Below are 22,957 nucleotides of genomic sequence, written 5' to 3' on the forward strand. Positions count from 1 at the left end.
AAAGCACGCCTGCACACTTTTGGCCTCAGTATTTACAATTGCACAGGGGTTATCCTCCAGCATCAGCTTTCTATGTTCAGACTATCAGACATTAGACTATCTGGATTTTTTTTTAATACTGGGAAAATAATTTAAAAATAGAAACCAAAGCATAAGCAAAACCAATCTCCCATCTCACACTGCCATCTATTTAATAGCACACGTCTGGGAAACCCCTGTTAGCAGGCCAGAGGCACAAGCTTAAAAACAAAAGCTTCCTGCTGCCCTCTGGGCTGTGAAGAGGAATACGGGAAGGCACATTTTTCCAAGCCCTTCAGCATGATTTCCCAAAGACAGATCACTATTTTCTGAACCAGGAAAACATAAGTAATCGGGTGCAGACTGTTACAAAAGCCTCTTTCTTTTAAGGTCACTCGCTGACAGCTCTGGTTTGTAATTTTGCCAAAGGGTAAAGGTATCCACATGCCTGGTGTTTCGTTGGCCAAGTTCAACGTTCCTGTTCAGCTTTTTACGCTGGTACCTAGCAAGACATGAGAGAGGAAGCAGCTCCTTCCTGCCGAGTTTTGGCACGTTTGCAAACGTTGCGAGGGCACGATTTGCGCTTCCCCTCGCCACCCGAGAAGCAAGCAGCAGAGGTTTGACAACAGCAGTGGTGTGGGGACAGTCAGAGCTCAGCCGCACTCACGCCATGTTAGCCAGGAGACAACCTCCCACAGCCAGGTGACACCACCGCACGGTCCTTGCCACCTCCTCGCCTGATGCGGAAGCCCTGGGACCAGGACAGAAAATATTTCCTTGAAGTTTGGGGGTTTTTCCCTTTCTTTTTCGCTGATGTTGTTAATAAAACAGCTCCAGAAGACAAAGGCTATTTCTAATGTACAGCGATGGAGGGCTGGCAAAACCAGAATTTTTTCCACCACTATGTCTCAGAAAAATTAATTTAAGAAAACTAAAATTCCCAAGACACAAAATTGGATAGACTTGCCTCCTTAAGAGTCACTTACTATGAGTTGTTACAGGTGAAATTACTGGGCAGGAGCACTAATATTTTAACAGACTCCCTTTTGGCAGAAAACATAAGAAACTTCAAAGACCGACTGAAGAAATTCAGAAGCCACAGTCTGATTAGGAGTTTACCTAATTGAGAACAGATTAAAACGCTGTAGTTATACTGATAATTATAGTTATACTAGTAAATTTACCCAAACTGTGAGAATTCTTTTCTTACTAAATTCCTGTGATGATGTGTTTTCAGCTTTGTACCTTTTTCCAGGGTTTTCCAGGTGGTTTTTCTCAGGTAGAAGACATGTAAGAATTACTTCTGAAATAATCCTCTTTTTCTTTTGTTATCTTCGTATCATGACCCATCATTATAGCAGTAAAGTCAAAATGCAGTCCAAGAACACATTTTCCTGGACGTACACGACTTAATTAAAAACCATTAATTATCTGACATCAGATAATCACACAGAGAATCACATATGCCAGCAAGCTGTTTTGCTAAATTTTGGTGTCTCATGAGCACGCCCAGCTTTCTAAGCAGGAAACAGCAGCATCTGTGCTGATTTCAGCTCCCTTTTCTGGATTTCAAAGCAAGAAAATCCCTGTCTCCTGCACAGACAAGTTTCAGCCTTACAGTGCCAAGTCCCACTGTGTCCAAGGACGAGAGGTGTCAATCACGGGGGTTTTAGGGAAACTGGGTAAGTTAGTGCAAAGCCACTGACTAGCTTAAATTAAGATATTCTTCTTCAGTCTTGAAGGAGATGAGCACTGGCTGGGCCTGACCGGCTCAGAAAAGCTTGTGCTGCAGAGAAGCTTACTGAGCTGCCTGTGTCGCTTTTTGTCCACAAGCAAAACAAAACAAAAAAAGGCACCAGACCTTGAAGTCACTTTAGCATTGTTTACATTTTGATTTAACTTCAGAGCTGGCTTATTACTGAAACATATTCAGACAAAAGATTCACGAATCTTTTTTTAAAAGTCATAATTCTGTACTGTTGTTCACAGCCATGCAACTGCATGGTATGCAGTGACCTGCATACAACATTGCTCTGGTATTTAGAGGAGATGAGTGTCAATCCTAATAAAGGCACCATTTCCACATCACCATCCTTACCGAATAATGTTGAAGTCTTTGCAAAAGATCTACATTTTTAATTCCAAGCATGTCAGAAAATGCCAAGCATGTGTATCTCAGCCTTTCTCCCTTAGGCCTCCTGAGGCATCAGATTATTTGGAAAAAAAATATGAACAGAAGCAAATCATGGGGAAAAGTCTTTTGGACAAAAAAATAGAAAAGTGACCAGAATAAATAATAAAAAAACCCAGAAGGTAAGGTCTGAGAAAGCAGAGAGTAGAAAGCATTAACTTCAGAATCACTGTGAGAGAGGCCTGCTATCATGCTATTCAGCTCTCAAGCTCAAAGTTAAAAAAACTCCCCCAAATTCCAGGGAGTTAAGTAGTTATCAAAAAAAAAAAAAAAAAAAAACAAAAAAACAACAACAACAAAAAAACCCACTTTGAATTTTAAAGATTTCTTCCAGTGACAGAGTAAAGCAGGTCTTATTATTTACCAAAGAGAAGATCAAAAGACAACTCTGGCGCTCAGTCTATAAATAGTTAAAACAGGAAAACGATGCTTGATGATACAAGATAGTTCTTAAACTTGTCAAGCAACAGCACACACAATTCAACAGATGTAGCTAGTAATTAAGTTAAAAAAAAATACAGGTAAAGCAAATGAACTTAGGTAACCATAGGTTTTTTGAGAACTTGTTATAAATACAGAAATTACCATGCAGTTCCTCTTTAGCCTCTACCACAATCATTTGGCCAAAACTTCCCCAGGAACAGCCTCTAATGGCCTTAAGAATCTATCCCATTAAGCTTTAAAAAGACATTGATTCCAATGTAAAAAGTTCAACCTCAAATAACTGGTCTGAGCAATACCTACTTAGAGATGAAAAATAAAGCCCTTCACTACAAAAATTATCAGATGAAATTCTATGTCTGTGTTAGATGAGATCAGAGGAGATGATGAGGGTGGTATCAAGTCATGACAAAACATTTTAAAAACCCAAAAAGTATATTGAGTATCCTGAAAATATAGAGGGAAAGAACAGGAAGTAACTCCTTGGAGAGGTGAAAGCACATATGCCATTTAAATTAATTGCAAACTGGCATTATCCCCTGGACTAAGATTTTCAAGTGACCATTCCCACAGATAAGTAGTATAAGTCAGCCCTTTGGTTAAAAAAAAAATCAAACTATAGAGTATCAAGCTACAGCAAGAGCAACTTTTCTTCAGAAGACACTAATTTGAACTATTACACAGAGGCATTCACTTTGTGTCAATCCTTGCTCTCCTTTTTGGAAAAAGGAGTAACAACATTAAACTTCCCTCAAATAAACAAAAATAACTAAAACCCAAATCCCATAGCTGACAGGTGTTTTTTTTACTTTGCATCAGTCAAAGATTTGATACCTTGCGAACACCTGAGCACCCTCACCTTGAAATTTTTAAGGATTTATCTTCACACATCTGTCCAAGTGGTAAGCCAGCAGTCTTCCCGCATGAAACATGGTGGATTGCAACAGGTAATGATCTGGATGCAGTGACAATTTCCAGGTATTTTTTGCTGTCAGCTCCTGACAGCACATCTTTTGCCATACTGCTGCATAACAGAAAGATCAGGCGATGGACGTAACTGGCTCTATCGCCATCACATGCTCATCTCGTGCCCTGGAAGGTAAACTTCCATGAAAACAAAAGGAGGGTTTAGCTGATAGCACGGCAAGTGAAAGATCTGAGGAGTGAGCAGGCAATGCACAGAGAGGGAACCGCTCCCAGCCGGCAGCCAACCTTATTGCTCAGGGCACTCGAGCTGACAAGGTGAGCAAAGGCTCATCTCTTTTAGGCAACAGCTCAGCTGCTCATGGAAGATGATTTCCATTAACCTCCGATTTAAAAAAAAAAAAAAAAAAAAAAGTAGTATGAAAGAGACAACGTAAAGGATCTGCGCTTTTTTCAGCTTAACTTCAGCTGAATTACCAGAATGTCCCCAGCAGTCTGAGAGTAAAGCAAGTGTCTTTGCTCAGCTGGGTTCAGTTGGGTCCTCAAGCTGTCCTGGCATGAAGGGCTGCAGTAAGCTAGTAGTGGTAGATGAAAAAGTGGTGGATGAGATTACTTTCCTCCACTCCTTCATCCCACTTCTCGGATGGACTCTGAAAATGGCTGCTGAAAAATGAGGCACGTCCCATCTGCTCTGAACGAACCACCAGCTGCCTAGGCTGTCCCCATGGCAGCGACAGCACAGCAAACCCCTCCTGAGGTCCTATCCTCTTCAGGGCAGCCCACCTACTGCTGCTTTCTCTCTTGACAGACCCCACCACCTCCAGCAGCACTCGGCCAGGCAGGCAGGAAGAGCTAAATGGGCAAAGAGTTATGCCATGCTGAATCTCTGGGTGAGAAGAGTCAGAGAAGCAGCAGCGCTGGCTAACCTCCCATGGTAATTAACGAAAAGCAACAGGGCACAGGGAAACACAAGAGTGCAAGTGCTTTTCCGGGAAGAAAGCATAAAACAAAGTCACCATTCAGGTGCAAAAGAGAGGGCTGAGCACTGAAATTATCATAAATTCTTCATTTTTACAAACCCTACGGGTCAAATCACAAGGTCTCATTTACTTCACCATTCTCTGACACCAGTATCTTAAATACACATCCCCAAAACCCAAAATTAAGAAATTCTCCAAAGCTTATATTTTCAGTCATTTAACCACAAGCTCCAAGAAAACCTGAAGTTTAAACGAAGCGTGGAACCAGTCAAAATGCAGACGGTTACACTTCAAACAGCCTGAAACAGTTTGGGAAAAACATATCCTATGACCACCATAACTGTCGGACCAGTTCCCACTGCTCAAGAGGAGAGGTTGGGGCCCCCAGTCACAAAAGGCTGGATCAGCAGTTCTGGGCTGCAGCTGGCAGCCAGGGGCCACACGCCACGCTCTGAGCTGGGAACAGCAAAGCCTGACCCGCTCGAGCACAGTTTCTTTCTCTCTCTCCACTGCGGGAGAAGTTACCACAGTATGTTCAGCCACATGCTAGTGCAATTGCACAAGTGGGGCAAGAAGAGATGCTGCAGCACAGCCCACCTCTGCTGCACAGAATGGGCCACAGTTGCACCCTGTACCACATAACTCTTGACACTAGCGTACATCCAACACCAATAAAACACATGCAAATATTAGTGTGAGAATACAGCCCAAGGAAGCAGAAGCGTTTGGGGATGTTCAGGGAATTGTTTTTGGTAAGACCATGCTCTACATAACACAAAAAGATCTCAAAACGCTGGAATTTGTAAGTGGAAAAAATTATTTCATATCCAAACAAATGGAGAAAGATAATGCCAAAGAGTGAGATAATTAAAGTGGAATTTAAATGACTAACAAAAAATTGCTGGATTACAGAATATTTTATGACTTTGCAGATGAGAACACTGTTTCATTTGACTGAAAACAGGTGTTGGAAAGGGTTGCCCCATGCCTTTTTGCAGTTCGCTGGACACATTTTTTTCATTTTGCTTTTAAACAGACACATTTGACCTCCAAGTGCTTGTACATGTTCCCAGGCTCAAAATAAGATAAAGAGGAAGTCTGTCTGCACTATAAACAGCACTTCCTTTGACATTGCCTCTCTTCTTTCCTAAGCCTGCAAAAGCATCTTTGAATCTTAAATTAAAACAAAATCTCAAGCCTGGCATGGATACCGAAGATTAAAATTGCCATGCAAACCATGAATTGAAATATGTATCGACATGAACTGTTTTGACTTTTTAAAACATGCACAAATAAATACATAAATAAATAAATAAGGCAAAGCTTACCCTACTTTACAGGACAGAATACCATGATGAAAATCAGGAAAATCCTATGTACAACAGTTAAAGAGGGAGAAAAGAAGCGTATCCTTCAAAAAGGAGGAAAAAAGGCATCCCACAGTCCATGCACAGAAGGAAAGAAATTAAAATAAAGATAAATTTAAAAAGATGACTGAACGGCCTGCTGAACCAGGGTCTATAGGACCAATCTCACTGAACTCCGTGGGAACTAATGACAACATTCCCCCAGGAATAGGCTTGGTCTGCACAGCAGCAGAAGTTCAAGTTTTATTCCTATAGCAACACAACATTTTCAGGTTTCTTCTGCTCCACTGTGTCATTCTTCTATGTTACTGGCTTGCAGAAAATCAATTAAATAATTTTTCTATGAAGAAAATTTGATTCAGTATTCTGTGTAATGTTCCTACTCTGGTTAAACTGTGAGACCCTGATCACAAAAAGCCCTTGTGAAGGGAAGAGCTAACAAAAGGAATGGATTTTCTCTTCCAAGAACAGCACAGTGATTACTATAATATTCACTTTTCTTTCAAGCCTCCAAGATGTCCCTCAAAAATTCCCTTTTAGTTCTATTTTAATTAAACTTCAAAAGCCTCAGCTATTCAACTGCATACCTATCAATTCAGACTGAGCAGAAAACATTTTAACAGACTGATAACTAAAGTACTTCAGAGAACAGCAATGTGCTGGATCTTCTCCGTTTGAATGCTCTTTTTCTGCACTCTGGTCGGCACAATCCGCCTTTTTGCCAAGGGGATCAGTGTAAGATGTTCCTTTCGAGACTGGAGCTCCTCTTCGTTCCTAAGCAACACATTTGCATAAGCTGAAGGAGCAAAGAAAAATGCCTTTCACATCATTTACTGGCCTGCCTGATTAAAGTAAAAGACAGAAGAGAAAGCAAACAGCAGCTGACAAGTCTTTTGTGCAACAGATTTGACATACTGTTAAGCTTTCAAAAATACATCTGTGATTGGAATAAAAAAAGGCTCAAGAGGTGTAAAAAAGAAAGCAAAAGTTCCAGCGCTGAATTATCCCATCCCAGCACCATAGCAAGTCCCAGAAGAATGGCCACATAATGGAAACAATTAATTTAGTATTAGACTCCTACAGGGCGGCGTGGCTTACATTAACTGCTTTACCCTGCCATTGGAGGGGTGCTGAGGGGGAAGCAGGCTTCCAAGGGCAGCCACAGATTTGGGGGAAAATGTAAGGCTAAAGCACAGAAATTATATATATATATATAAAATATATATATTATTTTGTTTTTAGAAAATCTGAACTTTCCAAACTAAAAGCTCTTTGTGTTCGGTCATGTGTGAATTTTTCATGCCACCTTCTTCATTAAGGTAGCCTACATTGCTACCTGTCCAGTTTCTGTCTCCTGCAAGGAAATATCACAACAAGCAATCCCCATCTCTTTACGCAAGCAATACCTACGCTATAACTGTGCAACCAAGCTTCAAGCATTCAGCGATACACCTGTTTTATCACCTTGAAAACCAAGTTCTGTGCAGTATCAGCTACTTCAGTAAGCAACAGCAGCACCACTAATGCAACCTAAAAGCCATGCTTTCATGACTCCGTACTGTTCCTTCCTCCCTCCCTCCCCCAAGATAATGAAGGTCAGAAGGACACTGCTGCTAATGATGCTGTCATGTAGCTGAAATGGCTCACTGACACACTGACCACCAGCACTCAGATGACAATGTCATGCTTGTCAAGTAACTATAGGCATTCTCTTCCAATGTCCTGGATGAATTCAAGCACATTTCCAATGACAGGAAGGCCTGACATTCTACTATTATCACAACAGGTTATGAATGGGAACTCTCAGGCTCTTTGGACAAAGCCTACATCAAGACTGGTGAGCCAAGGTAGGACAGAATCACCTTTCTTGATGCCTGGCACCAGGTGCAAGTCTACTAGCTACTCCCTTCTAAAGTATCAGTAAGAAAACTCTTCCACAATTAGAGAACATCGTGTAACCCTAGCACTCCCATATCATAGCACAAGGCTGGAGTGACCATATTCTTGCTAGCAAGTTAGCACAGGAGTGGGTTTATCTTTTCCTGCAGTGTTAGCAGCCAGCAGTAGCACACGGATGAGCACATACTAATTTTACAGCAGCAGCAGCACCTGCAGTGGACGACGCAGCAAGTAATCACCACATATTTTGATAGGCAGCCTGGCTAGTACTATGCACCTGCAGTACCATTCCACATCTTGAAGCTTTGGAGGAGAGATGCAACTTCCTGATGATAAAACGTAAGGTCATATGCTATCCCCATGCATGGATCTCAAGCGCAGTGTGATGCACACGCTTTCAAAATGGGAAACTGATTCTGCTCATCCCCACTTCTTTTATTTGAGAATCCATTACGATGATATGGGAGAAGCCTTACCCTGTAAAGTTTGCTCCAAAGGCATCCCACGCATGCAAGCAAGGAGGGAAGACCTGTCACTGCAGCTTGGTCTGCAGCATGCATCCCCTCTGCAATGGCACTTGTGCTACAAGAATTCACAGAGGGGTTTTGCTTGGTTTGTTTTATCTGTGTACCTAAGCCTGAAGCCCAAGATCTAAGCTGCCAATATAAAATTTAAAAACTACTATTGGTGGGGCTAGATGGCTGAGGGGGTTTGTGCTGATTTACTAATTAACTCTTATAGAGCTGAGTTAGCTCTGAGTGAACATGGGAAACATGTATTAAACTTATGTACATATTAAAAACTCTTCAGCAATATTTGCCTCACTTCAGGCTGGAATGAAGTTAAAAATTTAACTGTTGTCTCATTCTAGGTTAGGTGGGCTGAGATCTGTTTGCTACATTTGTCTCACCCCATTAATACTCCCCGATATTATATCTTTGAGTTGCACCAGCTGCAACTTACACTTTGCTTGTCCTTCAACTTCAGTTCTTATTGCTTCTTGACTCGCTCACTCTCCTTCTCTTTTTCATGTTCTTTCCCCCTCACTCCTTTCACACTTTTCCTCAGTTCACTCCTCCCCTGCACTGTTGTTTAATCTTCTTGTTTTGCTGCTTTGGCCATTTTGCTGTGCTGCTGCTGTTATCTCCTGCAGCTGTCCTCAATGCGCATTTCTTCCATGCTTCTGTTTCTGATTCTTCCTGCTGCTGCCTGGGTGTGTTAGGAAGCAATACTGAACAGCATTGCTTTGGGCAAGAATAAAGCTTAGCACAGAAGCTAAACACTAAAGCACAGTGCTTACGGCATGTTTAGCAGTTGCGAAAAACTCTCTCATTTCTTAGCAAAGATAAGATTCCCGGTGGAAGGATTCTGCAAGAACCGAGGAAGGAAGCAGCAAGAGCAATAACCACCCCAGAGAGGAGACAGCATGCGCACATGGAGTTAGCCTGGTGTTGCTCAGACACAACACCTTTCATCCTGCAGAAAGACTACCGTCACAGATTGCTCATGTTCATGCCTATTCAACACGGGTTTGGTTAGTTGTCCTTTGTGGAGGGACTGCTCTTAGTTTAATGGAAAAGGGCACACCTGCGTGCATATGCTGAAAGGAGCAGTGGATGGTGGGCTGAGCACCAGTCTGTCATGTTACAGGTGAGGGAGATGAGCCACAAAGATGGAGAGAAAGACAAGTCTGGAGTCTTCAGATTTCAATCTAAGCAACAACACAACCCCTCAGCCTTAGACAAGCTGTTAATTTAAGCACGTGAGTTCTTGAACTGTACTTTCATTTCACAAGATCTGGGGAGAAATAAAGAAGAAAACATTGTTTTCTCAGGGGAGGGGAGTATAGCACTCTCTTCCTGAGCCCACTTCCAGACATGGTTGCTCCAGGGTCAGCCTTACCGCTTCTTGGTGGAGCTCACCCGGCAGCAGCCCCTGCCTGCAGGGACCGCAGCACTGCTGGGGAGAGCTGCCCAGGGAGGGGCAGCCCCCCAAGACTCCCTTCTGCAGCGCCTTTGCATGATGCATCCAGCTCTGTCTTACAGCATATGCCCCCCCGATGACATGACAGGCATTCATTATATCCAGCGGGGTTTTTTCAGTGCAAACTTGCAGCTGAAGCTCTGGCTTCGGCCCTGCCTTATTTTAATGAGTGAACAAAGGCTTCAGTAACAATGACTCTTTAAAACAGAGGCTGTGTGCTGTCATTCCCACTCCTTCCCTCTACCTGTAAGTACTTAGTAAATCAACAATACAACTCTCTAAACTTCCATTTAAACAAAAAAAAATTGCACTGCTTTATCTGAAGAATAAGTTGGAAGATGCTTTAGGCAAATTTGTATTATTCATGCCTCAAAGTAGCTTTTTACTAAATATCCAATACAGTAGCCAACTTGCAAAATTGCAGTATTTTAAAAAAACAGGCTTCAGAAGCTGTTAAAAAAAGTGTACCACTGTGCATTTCAGGGAGGAGGGGGAGAATCAGACAAAAAGCAAGTCATAATTTAATAGTTCTCTTAAAAAAATTAAGGAAATACTGCAGGACAGGGTGGAGGAGAAAACAGAAATAAGCAAATAGCTTTTAGTTTCTTAAGCTTTCTTTTTCCTCTAAAAGAGCTCATCATCTGTAACATTCATTTTTATACAATACATGAAAATATGCAGTTTCAGTGAAAATTCATCAAAAGCTTTACTTCTGATATCACCTGAGAAGCATCCACATCTATCTTGAGAAATGTGTCACGACAGTTCACTTGAACTTTACATTCAGAATGTATAATTCAGTGTACTCTCTTTATTGATTTAATATGTCAGTGAACTCACTTAAAATAATTAGAGCTATACTGAAAGAAGACTATAAATCAAGTTCAGGTCTATAGCATTTTTATTTCCTGCCAACAAAGTGTTCATGTCCCTGTCAGAATTAAAGTATTTTAAAGCGACAAACAGCACTACCATATTTTCATCTAAACCCTGGAAACAAATCTCCTGTATACCTGTAGGGCATAAATTAAGCACCTCCAAAAGCTCCTTGTGCCACCACGTTGACCTTTACTTCTCTCTGGTTACCGAGAAGTGTTTGACAGGGACCTCATGGCACGACCCGGAGAGCTGCAAATCCACACCTGGCAGGCCACAGCTGGGTAAGTTCCACACAGGGAGTGCCCAGCAAGCTGCTCATTTAGCTACAAAGGGATTTCCACCCCGAGAGCCCTCCCTGAGCTCAGCGCCTCACCAGGCCATGAGATCAATGGCCCTGCCAGCAGAAGCAGAGGTCTGGCAGAATGAAACAGCTACAGATGTGGGGAAGGGATATGGCAGCAGGGCACAAGTGCTGCTCCTTGCTCTCCCCGGGAGCAGGGACAACCACCTCCCAACCAGGAAGGCGTGGAGAGCTGAGAGCCCCAGCACCCCCAGCCAGATCTGACCTCAACTCTGTCGCCCACCACCTTAAATCACCTCTCCCACAACAGTTTCACTAGAAAAGTTACACAGCTATAAATTCACTTGCTGTGCTGCTGACGGTCAGCCTGAGGGGAGCAGGGCTTCTACTGAGGTGGCAAGTGTGTGACAATTATTCCTACCATACCCACCTTCACCACAACCCTACTTTTTACAGTTAGAAGTCCAAGACTGCCACTTTTCCCCCCAAAACACTGAACTGTTTGAAGACAGGATTTTTTCCACAACGCACACGTTTATGAATTTATAGACATAATAGAGGTAGAGAACAAACAGTACATATTGACACAGAGAAAATCTTTTAAGTCCTATGAAGAAAACAAGCTTCAGAGGTTTTTTGCCAATGTGTTTACCAGAGATAAGGAGCTACCCAAAAGATGAGTTACAACATTTTGGTGCCAAGAGATAGAAAGATTACCTGCTGTTTTGCACCCTCTACCTTCCTGTAGCAAGTCTCATCAATGCATCATACATTAATTTTACCACTAGAAAGGCAGGTGATGTGGATTAATGGAATTACACTTAGACCAAGCAAATCAATACACACTCTCACTTATCAGTATTACACAGCAAAGCGTACCCGAGACCTACAAACGTCAGCTTCTAAAGGCAGATATATAGCAAAGAAGAATCCTAAACTGATGTCTGTAGCTTAAAATATAAGTACCATTACTAAGTTCTCAGTAAGTTTTTGTAGGTATACAATCATATTTCACAATGTTGAAATGTCCTTCTTTCATATTACCGTGTCAGATCTTCACACATGCACCAAAAAAAAGGATAAATATAGGTGGTTTTCATTTGTTATGTACTCAAATAACAATGTAGCCAAAAACTAACAAAGAACCCTGCAAGAATAAGGTCTGTCAGAGGCCATTTGTAACAAGGTATAGTTCTAACTATCCATAGTTTCCAAATCTGTTATGTTTACTACTCCCTCTCTGTGTGACTTAACTGAGAGCACGTCCACATGGAAGCTGAGGACTGTTTAAATGAATCACATTCCCAAGTGCATGGACGGATCCACCCGAACCACTTCACCGGCCATTCATGCTTGGGTTGTGTCAAGCTCCTGCTGCATCCCTAGGTAAACAGGCACTTAATTTGGTTCATGAATAATTGCTTATTAAGTTGGGGCTTGCCATAGTACAGCTATTTAAAAACATATAAACAATAAAAATTCTGAAACTCGCACTGTCACTGTTTCAAGAGAAATGAAGTCAATCATATGGCCGACTTCTGATTCACTATAGTATAACACACCGCCCTACATTAAAGTTTACTCTACTTGTTGGTACAGCAAAGGAACCACATGAAGAACTTGCCTCGAGAACGTAGAGCAACAGCTGTAAAGTGAAATCGTCTTGATGCGCACATAAATACATGTGGAAATTATACTAAAATTAATTATCTCTTGTATAGCATTGCAAGCAATTCCAGCAGCTTTCAGGCCAAAGGGTGAATAAAACTGAATCCAAGAAAATGAGCTTTGCGGGGATTTTTTTTTCCATCTTTTTGTTCCAACTTTGCAGCTCAAACCCAACTACCCTGAAGCTTCCACCTCAGCCTAAATATCTTGGAAATCTTTGAGAAACAAAATTAAAAACCAAAATCAGATGATTCTGAGAAGAGACTTATGATGAGATTGTGAAACCTACCCTCAGGAACAAGCCACCTTCCAAAACACCTCTCTTGCAGAATGAATAAACAAAGCACTAACCAAAATCTAAGGAGTATATCGGACAAACTTCTAACACAAAACACACAGCTGGAACAGATAGCTGTTAATTATTTAATTACACTTTAAAGTCTGTGTAATGGGTCAAGAGAACTTGTGGGTTCGAGCTCAGGGGCTGATTTCCACCCAAGGTAAACTGAAGAAACAAGAATTTTGTTAATGAATGCTTTAGATATTACAGGTACATCACTAAAGGACTACCAGGGGTTTTTTTAAGTCATACATTCAGAAGTTAAGAACTCAAAAGTCTGGATTGTTTGTGGAACGTTCCCTTTCTTAGAATGTAGATTTTTTTTTTTTTATTAAACAACTTCTGTAATTCAGCTCCACTTAAGTATTGTGATACCTATTAAGTGAGAATCGGTTTTATGTTAATACTGCTAAGCACATTTCAAACACCACTCCACTCTTCTCATTAGGACCCTCAACAGGAATTGACCAAACCCAAGGTCTGTAAATAAAATGCATGAAGTCTTACTCATCTTCAGCAGGGCAGTTTGCGGGGTGAGGTGGGTATATTTTTAAGATTCCAAGAGTTTTATTCTCTAAAGAAATAAGTAATTAAATTAGGTGTAGCAATCTGAAAACCACAAAGTACAATTGAGATATTCCTTCAATCTCACTGTCCTTTACTGAAAAATATATAGAAATTTTTAAAAAAATAAAATTCTAAGCTGCCGCAGAGAAAGACTACTATACATTTCTTAGAAGGCAAGCCAAGCAAGCTTTGACAATATCGGGACTAAGCCTTCCTGCTGTATCCCAGTGCTGTACAGGCTGCTTCCAAATTCCTCCTCCTCATTCCTGGCAGCTACGGAGACACTGGCTGCCTACACCAGCCAGACCTCACAGACTAGTTGTCTGGGAATGCTTAAAGAGCCTTTTACATTAGATCAGGAGAAACTCTGTGTTTACAAATGCAAAAAAAAAAGTTTTCAAAAGGTAAAAGTAGGACTTAAATAAAGCCAAGGACCAGAACACATAAGTAAGGACTAGCAATTCATTTTCTAGCTCAGAGATGCTCGGTTTGAGCTTAAAACAGTTTCTGTAAATGCAATTAATATAAACATAATCCAGAGATTGCAGAATTACATTATAGTATTATTAGATGTTCCACTTTGAAAAACACACTAACCAGCAACACTGCATGTGTACGTGTTCAGTAAGTTTACTGTAATAAAGTTACGGCAAATAAGTAACTGGAATGCAATAAGGACTAGAGTTGCTCATTAGCCTAAGCTCTCCATTTCCCACGGTTTACAGCAAAGCGTGGTATGATCTTCTAATTAAGAAGCAACTCCTCCAGACAGCTTTCCACCCCCTCCAATGTGCACTCTCCAGCCACCACTTCAGGCAGACTGGCTACATCCCACAAAGACAACTTCTTCCTAACAGCCTCCCTGGCACAACCAACCATTTACATGCCTAAATGCTACTCAAACCTGTCATCAAATGGCGCAGGAATAAAAATCAAGGCAATGAGAGCCTACTGAAGGGCAAAGACGTGAGCAACTCTGCTAATCGAACTACAGGAATACTCACACAGATGAAGTGCGTGTCTGTCTGCATCTCTTTGCTCATCAGAGACAGGTAGGAGAGGGACAGAGGGTACCAGACCATCCATCTGGGGAGTTTTGTGCTTACATTGCTGCTCTCGCTACAGCACAGTTATTTTAACTGGATCAAACTCTGCTTCCTGAAGGGGAAGGTACTCTATGTCCTCAGACAGACGCTAGACCATCTCCTTTATCTCAAGAGCTGGACGAACTTGCATAGGGCTTTTTACTTTTATTTTTTCCCACCTAATCCCCTCCCGGACAGCCTAGGAAGCAGAACTCCGGCCACCCCTGCGTTGCAGACACACGGGCTACCGGTGAGAGCAGCGCAGTTCAGTCCCCGCACCCCGAAGAAGAGACCAAAATTGGCTTTTAGGTAGCTTCCCACGAGGCTTCGCCCACTGGCGGGGCCCGCCTGAGGGAAGAAGGGCCGCCGGAGGGCGAGGAAGGGCCACCTGAGGGAAGAAGGGCCGCCGGAGGGCGGAGGAAGGGCCACCTGCCCGTTGCCGACAGCCGAGCCGCCGCACGGCCCGGCCCTGCCCTTCCCTTCGCCCCGCCAGGGCAGCGCCTCCGAGGCGACGCCCGGGCACCCCGGGGCCCGGCTCCGCCCGAGCAGCGGGAGCCCCCGCGGCGGCCCCGGGGAGGCCCCGCGCCCGCAGCTCGGCGGGCCGCAGCCTGCTGTGAGGGGGTCAGCACCGAGAGCAGAGCGGGGGGAACAAACAGGTCCAAAATGAGCGTATCGGGCTCGCGGTCACTACCGAGAGGGGCGCGGAACCGCCCGGCACCTCAGGGAAAGCGTTTGTAAATGGGGGAGGGGGGCGAAGCCGCAGCCGACCCTGCGGCGGGACGGCCCACCCCCCACCCCGCGGGCAGGCCGCTCCCGGGCCCGGGGAAGCGCTGCTCACCCGCTCGCCGCCGGCTCCCGGGAACGGCGCTGCCCGGCGGCAGGAGGGGCCCGTCTGTCTCCGTCCGCCCGGGGGCTCCGCTCGGCTCCGTCCGGTCCGGTCCGGCCCGTCGTCCGCCGCCGCCGAGGGTCGCGTCGGCCCGGCGGCTCCGCTCCTGGGCCGCGCCTGGCGGGGAGTTTCCTGTCTGAGTCACTTCAACCGGGAGCGGCGCAGGGAAACACCCTTCCTGCCGCTCCAGCTCCTCCTCCTCCTCCCGCCTCATCCCAAACCTGCCGCCCCTTCCCCGCCGGCAGGCGCCGGCTCCTCCTCCTCTTCCTCCTCCTCCTCCGCCCGGGGAGCCGGAGCCGGCCCGGCGCTGCCGCAGGCGGCGGAGCTGCCCGCTCGACTGCCGCGGCCCGAGCCGCCTCTTCGCTTTTAACGAAAGCGACATTTCGGTGCCGTACGCAGAGGGAAACCCATCTAGAAGACGGCAGATCTGTACGTGAGACGGCCGCATACCCACCAGAGAAAGTCCGATTCGGCGCCCGGGTGCCCCCGGCAGCACCGAGGGAGCCCCCGCAGGGAAACCCAGCGCCCGGGGGACCCCGGGGTCGGCGTTAGCAGGTCACTGGGGGTTTTTTCCACGTTACAGTTTTGACAGGATGGCGAAGGAAAGGGCGCAGCAGGACCTAACCTTAAAGGAGCAAAGGCTATCCCGTAGGAAACCCTTTTAAGTGTCCTCTAGAGGGTGCTCAGGCGCGTCTTTTTTGTATCTGAAATGCCACTGTTGACTGAAACTAAAAATAGAAAAAACAACAATGGCTATTTTCCACTGGCTGTCGACAACCTCTCACTCTTATTTTTCTGTAAAACACAACAAACACGTACGTACTTGCTCATTTCAAGCTTCGCTTACCTTTTCCATGTAATGTTCTCCCATTTCAAGTTCTGGTTTGCTTTTATCTCTTCAAGATTCATCTAATGGACTTGATGCAGCACCACAAAATGAAACTGCCAGCTCTTTTTCACTAAAGTTTACCAAGATTATTCTTTCCATCCACTATTTTATGGCAGACAGAACCCACAAACCTACTATATGTAGGGGTTAGTCATTTGAGAGCACGGGAACTTCCAAACAGCTTTTCCTCAAAGCCTGTTTGCTTTTGACTGCTTCAAGTCACATCCAACATTTTATTTACTCTTGAAAATCCTCTATAATAATCATCAACAAACTACGTAATTTTAGGTCTCTGTTTTCAACAGCTGTTAGTGGGACACTGTGCTATTAATGATTTTTGTGCTGAAACAGAATAAATAGGCCTTTACTTCATCTATTGTTTTTTTCAAACAAGTTTCCACTGTATTAAGTTTCCTTAAATAGCCTTTTCGCAATAGCAACTACAAGGAAGCCTTTGGAAAGCAGGAATAAGTTGCTAAACCCCCTAATTCTCATTATTTCATGTACTCTCTAATCAAATTATTCCACCCACTCCCCATCATCAAGAATTCCCACGGCTTGTGGAGAAATTATGCAAAATGTTATTGTTACCATTTCATCCCATCACAGACACATCTTCAGAGTCATATTTTCCCCGGTGCTGCAACACAGTCTTTTCTATGGAACAATTTATTTTCTAGGATATGGCTGCTTATATTTCTCTGACTTTGTATATATTCATAAGTATTTTGAGTGCATATACCAAATGAATTAATTTCACCCATCACAGCTCCTTATCAGCCTAGCTTCTAAAGCCAGCTCAGTCAAAACTGTAAAACACAACCAGTGCTGGATGCTTCACTTCCTAAAATGACCTCTGATGCTGTCCAATGCAGTTCATCCTATGCCCTTTTCCACAAACCCTGCTCGGGGCAACAAGCTCGGTGAAGAATAACACACCTTCGTGACACAGGATTGGTTTTCTTTCCTTGTCCTGGGAGAGTGCAAATTCAGAACAGCCTTGTCCTAATGCAGCCACTTGGCCTACATCAGCAGTGAGACCTCCGTTAACAAGACGCAGTGGAGCGGCAAGGACAGGGAAATTGCTCCAAGCAAAGCCAAAAGCTCCCAGCAACATCGGATCAACAGCAGCTTGCCCCCAGATGGGTGACGCTTCACAGTGCTCCTGTGCGAGACTGCCACTGCAGCTCCCGTACTTGCCAAAAGCCACCTGGTGCCAGGAGCAGCTGCTTTGCATGAAAGCAAGATGCTGCCAACTGGCACCATACTGTCCGAGCAAGAACAACTCGTCCTAAGGACTGGCGGGTGCCCCAGGTCTTGCTATGCTCCTTCTAAGGTATTGAGTGGGCGAAGGAGCTACTTCCCCACCGCTGGAGCAATCTGCTCTTTATCAGCATTCCCATAGTCAAGTTTATAGCTACCCATAAGGTCAGATAAAAATATTGATGAAGATACGCAGCTAGTCAAGATTTGTGTTGCTTTTCTATTATTCGATATTGGAATTAGAGGACAATTGCATTTTACCATCTCGATGTCCATATTCTCATGTAACATGAGGCATGCTTATCAGAACCATTTTAAAAGAGCCCACATCACACCATTCCAACTGCCTGATTTAATTCTGTAATGCCCTCACAACTCCCTGCTCTTTCCATTTTTGTGCAATTTAAGTACTGCAATGACAGTCCTTGACTAAAGGCATCCAGTGGGTCTCCATGACCTGCTTCTCCCTCTACTCTATCCATCCTTCTTAATTACCCTTGCTGCACTGAGCATGGGCCTTCTGAGCCAAGCTTAAGATACATGTATCTACAGGCTCCTGATCAAGCCATTAACTGATCTCCTATCCACTGCAAGTTAGATGTGGTTTTTATGAGGCCAATGGCTACACTTAGGATCTCAAACAGCCCTTTCTTAGGTGGTATTTATTTAAACCTGTTATTTAACCCATGCCTATCAATGATCTTTAGTGAGATCTATAACATAAACGTATCAAGCTCCTGGCAATTTATGTACTCTACACCTAAACCAGATGAACATCAAGATAATATAGTAGTAACAAGCTTAATGTGATCATTTGAAGACTACATAAAGCCTTTGTTCAAGGCACCATGCTAGCCACAGACACCCACAATTCTACTTCCTGTATTCCAGCTATTTTATTTTTAATTTCCCTCTTTGGGCTTTATTATATTTATCCAAAGTCAGCGAAAGAAAACCTTCTGCAGGAGCCCACAGGAATCCACTGAAGAGTTCCATTCCACAGCAGCCTGAGAGCTTCAACAAGAATCTTGTTGTCCTGCCATGAGGTGTCTGCTATGTCTAAGATACTGATGTACTCTCTGGTTTTGCACCTTTCCACTCAAATATTTTAGTGATTAAGCTTAATAGCGTATCTAGCTATTAATTTATTTTTTTTTACCTGCTGAGTCCACAGAGATCTTTTCATCCTCAGACAGGAGGTAAGGCAACACAGGAAACTATCATGACCTGACACAGAAAGGTATTTATGAAGCCACAACAGGCAATGGCCACAATGACCCCAAGAATGGGACATCATGCAAAACTACAAAGAAAGAAAATAGGTAATTGTCTATAATCAGTCCAAAAATTAAATCCAACCTCTGGCAACATATCAGCCACCTGTCCATACTCTAAAGGACTGGACAAGATTTTTCACACAAGAAGTCAGCACAGACTTAATTTTATCAGATGTGGCAAATGGTTTAAAGCACAAGCAAGGCTACAAAAAGATTATATGCTTCCACACCACATATAGCAAACCCATTGTTTCAGCCCTCAGGAGGAGACAGGCACCTATGTAAAGGGCACAGCACTTGGGAGAGTTTAAGCAGAAGAGACCGAGCAGAAAGCAGCAACTGTCTCAGAGGTCTTAATGAGCGGCCAGCTCAGAAAGTGAGAACCTGCCCACAGCAGCAGGAGGCCTGGCCAGCTATGTAAAGACATAACTTCTACCACCACTCCTACCAGGAGCTCTCAGCTTCACAAGGCCTTATGCAAATGCAGAGTGAGCTGGTCACCCACACCTACCTCTACCTCCAGGAAAAGCCAGATTCCTACCCTGAGAGCACATGTGCTGCCAAGAGAACAGCTGACAGCAGCAAGTGGACTGCATATTCATAAATACCCATTAGCACATGATGACACATGCAGCTCTCTGGTTCCCATTTCCCTCCTAGTGCTGAATGCCACTATCTCAAATGGATCTGAGCAAGGAAGGCTTCCTAGTTCTGCTTTCCAGCTCCCTGAAATGCCAGACAAAAGTTCTGTTGCTAACTCAGAGGGACTTAACTCTTTATCTGTATAATGGGTTCGTGTAACTCTTTATCTGTATAATGGGCCCGTCCACTCTGTGTGTCCCCCCACTCTGCTTTCCAAGAATGCTGCATGCTGTGTCACCAACTATACCAGAGTCCACCCACCAACTCCCTGACAGACATGAACGAGCATTAAACCCCTTCTTGATCCTATCATAAATTACATTCATTTTGCTCCTGGAGGACATCAGTACAGAAACTAGGGCACATACGTTAGGCAATTCATCCCACCCACTCTTTACCCCAGCCCTGCCCCTCTAAAGCTGGTAACTTTATTAGCTATATAGACCCCAAGACCTGTGATCCCCTACAGACTTCCCAGCAATAAATGCACAGTGCAGCAACAAGCCCCTGCACAATCCAATAAATATGAATTGTATCAGTGAAGAAAGGTTTTTCTCTAAGTGTGCAAAAGAGTATAGGAAGACAGGTGGAAAATTTGTAGATCTCTACAGTTAGTAAGATTTAAAAGCACGTCAGAGATCTTTTTTTATATTTTTAATCAGCCTGCAATTTAGAGATACTATCTTTAATCATGCTACCATGGAAACCATGCAATTGACAACTGGCTGCTAAATTTTTTGATATCAAGAGCTTGACGCACGCAAAAGTCCTCAAGGACCTAGTGGTTAATTAGGGGTTATTAAACTAAACAGAAAAGAAAGCATTAGAGAATTTACTGAATCTGTAGTAAAATGTGGCCTAGAGATTAAAGCAGCCCACAGGAAAAGAAAAGAAGGAAGAAAAGTACTGAGCCAGATAGATGAGGGCTTCTATGCTACGACCTTTATGAGAGAATGCACCCAGAAATTAAAGAGAACAAATAAAGGTCAATGTGAAGTATAGATGAAGCTGTGAGAATCCAAAAATGCAGTGTGCTCTTTTCCAAATAATTTAGATGAGACATAACAACTTCCTGTGAATATTATAATCTTCTCTAATACCACCTAACCAAATCCTTACTTTTAAGTGCCCAAATCCATGCTTGCTGTTCCAGCCACATTGGTGCTGCTTTTTAAAGCCATTCACTTCTCCCTTGTACATCATTTCAGTACTTCTTCCATGTTTCAAAAACCCAAGCAGGCCTTTTTGTGCCTTAGCATAAAACAGAAAAATATGGCTAAGACCAGGATCTAAACATTTTTTTCTCTTTCTAGTTTCAAGTTCTCTAGCATCAGAATAATCTGGCTATAAGTGTAAACCAGATTATGTTTCTTCTTCAATAATTCATTACATCCTCTTCTCCATAATCAAGAATATTTTTTTAAAACGATAAAATAATTATTTCTTACTTTATGCTTTTTAGATCAGACATATTTAGGGGCAAACACATGCCTTTTCTCATTTAAATACAGATTAGCCTTTTGACATTATGAAAGCAACAGCCATGAGCTTCCAAAGAGATCAATAAAAAATTTTAAAATTTTAAAATCTGCCACCTAGTGGGCTTTTTAAAAAATATATTTTTAAATTAGAAGATAGATACCTGCTTAGAAAGTTCCATTTCTACATGCTTTGCTAGGTATTATTTTATGCTTTCCTTTAGCTAGATTTGGCAATTTACAAAACAATAGACTATGACAGAACCCCCTTAAGTCTATACAAAAACATGCAATAAATTAGGCCTTGTTTTTCTAACATCTCTGCAATTACTTACTTGAAATTCCAGAAGTTCGAGTAAAGCACGCTCAAATGCTAGGTCTCCTCCATCAAAGAGGAAGAGTGTCCTAAAGTTAAGATTCAAATCAATTCAGAGATAACTGATAAAAATGTGAATTTGGAAACAGAGTCAAAAAGTGTCCAGAAGGAATGGACCCAGAATAGAATCCAAGTAACAACTCTGTTCTGTATAGAAATCAGAAAACATTACAAGGAAATTTGAGCAAATAAATAGCTAAAATACCCCAAACCTCACTAAAAGCCGCCTTTTTTCCAAACAGGTAAATAGCTATTTTAACTACTGCCAGGAGACTGATGGTAAGGTCCTGGTGGCATTACAGGGCATGCACACTAAAAGAAAGGACTTATTTTTCTGTTGTTTTAAAGAAAGAAAAAGGGATGCCATAAGACTGACTCATTCAAGAGAACCTGTCAGCTGAGTATTACTGACACACAAAAAGCTAAGCATGGAGGACATCTGTGACTAGAATTGGCCAACATTGCCACAGCTAGATTTTCCACTGTGCTCTTGGGACGACAGAAAAGCAACCAAAGCTCTGAAGCTGGCTGAAAAATGGCGTCCAGGCATCACCCACCTCCAAAATGCAGAAAAAAGCCTCTCTGCAGAATGCAAAGTTAATTCCTAAGCAGGAAATTGGGTGAAACAACAAAATCTTTCACTTGCATGGGGTCTTTCAAATAAAATATGTAAAATCTGCAAAGGGATTTACTAGGAATTATAGTTTCAACAACATGAACGATTGAAGGATTTTTTCTGCCACATCTAGCTAATATTATCTAAGGTAAGTCTATGAAAAGCAGTAATTTCACTGAAGGTAACCACTGTGTAGAAAGGAGAAATAAAGCAACCACTTGTTAAGATTTTCTTAAAAGCACAGTGTACAAGACATACATATACTCAAAAAGTAATGAACCAGTGCATACAAGCACTGAAATTTCTAGTATAAGTATGCCTTTTAAAACTATTAGCATGCTATTCATTTTTACTCTGAGTGAGCAAGAAACAGTTAATAAAGAACATATACTGTCTCTGCATGCAATAAACAACATGGAATCTCAAATGAGCACCAGTCATGGTAAACTGGAAGTACAAATTACTTTTGTTACTAGGTGTCCACTTACCACAAAAAACATCCACTTGGAAAAGCATGTCACGTGGTAGCAGAGGATAATACAAACATAATGTTCTCTAAAGCAAAACCTCAACTTGGTCAAACAAAAAAACCCCAACATGTTACAAGGTAGCAGAAAGTTTCCCAGTGTTATACTTTAAAAAAAAATAAATTCTTCTTCCTGAAAACATTTTACGGCTGTAACTTGGAAGAACCTTTTGAGAACTCCTGTTCAAACACGAAACCCAATATGCATTTTCATATAAAGTAATTATTTGTTCACAGCTGAAAAAAAAATAGTTTTATGTGAGCCACAGTCTCACAGTTGGTAATAATATACTTCATTTACCTTGCAGAAACAGCCCTCAAACTTTAAGTTACCGACTGGCTTTCAGCAGAAACACACACA

The 22,957-nt window shown here is 42.8% G+C and overlaps 1 protein-coding gene across 2 annotated transcripts in view; it reads right to left on the minus strand.

The window, feature by feature from the left end:
• Positions 1-15,719, minus strand: part of CYFIP1 (cytoplasmic FMR1 interacting protein 1) — a 79,982-nt gene extending 64,263 nt beyond the window's left edge. Inside the window, exon 1 of one of the 2 annotated variants that reach the window (XM_049834048.1) lies at positions 15,482-15,719. The gene's annotated coding sequence lies outside the window, so the exon portion shown is untranslated. The remainder of the gene's footprint in view (positions 1-15,481) is intronic. The other variant, XM_049834047.1, reaches the window with a different exon arrangement.
• Positions 15,720-22,957: the final 7,238 nt, after the last annotated feature.

The sequence above is a fragment of the Accipiter gentilis genome, chromosome 31, assembly GCF_929443795.1.
Source record: "Accipiter gentilis chromosome 31, bAccGen1.1, whole genome shotgun sequence".
Taxonomy (NCBI): domain Eukaryota; kingdom Metazoa; phylum Chordata; class Aves; order Accipitriformes; family Accipitridae; genus Astur; species Astur gentilis.